The sequence below is a fragment of the Nanorana parkeri genome, unplaced genomic scaffold (genome assembly GCF_000935625.1).
Source record: "Nanorana parkeri isolate BGI_ZX_2015 unplaced genomic scaffold, ASM93562v1 scaffold2, whole genome shotgun sequence".
In the NCBI taxonomy this organism is placed as follows: domain Eukaryota; kingdom Metazoa; phylum Chordata; class Amphibia; order Anura; family Dicroglossidae; genus Nanorana; species Nanorana parkeri.
In genome coordinates, this window is record NW_017306270.1 from 4444436 (window position 1) to 4446622 (window position 2187).

The window sequence follows — 2187 nt, forward strand, 5'->3', positions numbered from 1 at the left end:
AATCAAGCGGTTGATTAAAGGATTCTCAGAGCTGTCATCATTTCTCACTTGGAATGACTGTCACTTAGTCAGCATGACATCAGTGTAATAGGGGTAACATCTTAGATACAAGGTGAAGTTTATGTGAAGTTTAAAGTGTAACGCTGGTAATGTTAAAACGCGATGTAATGTATATCATTATATACATATGACTTTTCAATTTAAAGGACAACCTCAGGCAAATACATAAAACCACCTTCAGTTCACTCACACATATTTTATCAAAAGCCATGCAATTATTCCTCAGTTCAGTTAGTGCAATTTCGTGAAATCTGCCTTTTTGAAAGTGTAACTCCACTTTTGTGGAGAAAAAAAATCCACTCTGGGTTATGCAAAGTACATTGCAAGGATTTCACCAAACTTTGTGACGGATTCCTACTTTTTTTCCTTTGGTGGTTTGCTTCAAGGAATGGTGGTGTCTTTAAGGAAAGGTAAATATTTTGGCATTTTAATGGAATAAACTGTAAAGAATGGTTAAGAAACCGAGTCAAGCTCTCAGGGACAGCAGTTTATGAGGGAAATTAAATGTTTTGTGGTTTTAATAGAATAAAATGTAAGGGAACGGATGAAGATCTAAATAGAGCTCTATTTAGATCTTCAGAAGGAGAAAGGAAAAAATAATAAAGTTTATATATATTTTTTTTTTTTTTAAATGAGTAGCCCCTCCATTTCAAAATAAAAAAGCAGCTCTCACTGCACAACTTGCCTTCTTTTAGTGCTGTCCTTCGCAGACCCACCAGCTCTGGGATATAGAGCTGATTCTCCTCTGGGTTGATTGACACCCAGCAGCTTGTATTCACAGTACAATTATGCTTTCATCACATTAGCATTACTCTCTACATCATTGAGGACCACCTAATGCTAGAGAAGAGTCATAGAGGAAGAGGACACTGCATATCATGTAATCAGAAGACTGGTATTGAAAAATACATAAATGCTAAGGAGCATTCAGGAAGTGGAATTGGGGTAAGGGGGTTCTTGGGCTAAAGAAAAAAAAAAACCTTTGATTTGCTTTGTTATAGTAAAGCAGCTGAGATGTGTTTAAAGGAGAACTATGAGACAAGTGATTTCCACTCACCTCATAGTTCTAGCCGACCTGTGACAATGAGACTGTTACAGGTCGGCTCAGTAGCTCGGGAGGTGAGCGAACACATACCGGGTTCACTCACCTCTCGATCCTCTCTGCAGTGACAGGGGGAGGGACTGGATTCCCCTCTCCCCGCTCCGATCTGCCAGCGCTGACTGGCGGAACGGACGGAGGAGGGGGCGGGTACAGCTGGCTCTGCCTCTAGATAGGCAGAGCCAGCTGTCACTCACGCAGCTGGGCGGATCTCGACATCGATGTCGGGATCCGCTCCGGCTGCGGCGTCTCAGTATACCGCGAGCTGTAACTCGCGATATACTGAGCTTAGGGTAACGGGAGGATGCAAGTTTGTGTCCTCCCGTTACCCTAAGGAGAACTATGGGGAAAAAAACACTGACCCCATAGTTCTCCTTTAAAGTAGAGTTATTCTCTATTTGTGTCGGATGGTTTTAAATGTAAAGCATGCTTCTATTGAGTGAATCTTTGGAAGAATTTAAGAGCAAAGCTAGGTGTACTTAGAGCACCCATACACACTGAAACAGGAATAAGTGAAAAGTCATGGATCATAGGTAACTTTGTCTAGCAATACCAAGTATGAAACATCATGCTGCTGAACAAAATTCATTTTTTTCTCTTTCAGCTCTAAAAAATATAGGTTTAACAAACTTCCCTACCTTTCGGGCAAATCATCTTAATTGAAAAGTAGGTTTTAACAACAGAAGCAGAATTTAAATTATTATAAGCCAAACAAGGCAAGACAGCGAAGGAGCTTTTAACAAGATTCCAATGAGAGTCCAGCCAGCATTTAAATATTTCACTCAGCATCATTAGACAACCCTAGGATTTAATCAACGGACTCCCATCATTTCTGCAGCCCCGCATCAATACCCTCTAATGTGATTTATAACGTCTGCTAACTGGGTTAAAAATAAAACAATATGATTTGCTGTAGTGAGCTTTCAGTGTTACAAATTAGAGAGTGATATTCCAGTTCTCAGAATCCATGTACTGATTTTCGATAAAAAAAATAATTCAAAAATAAAATAAAAATAAATATATATATA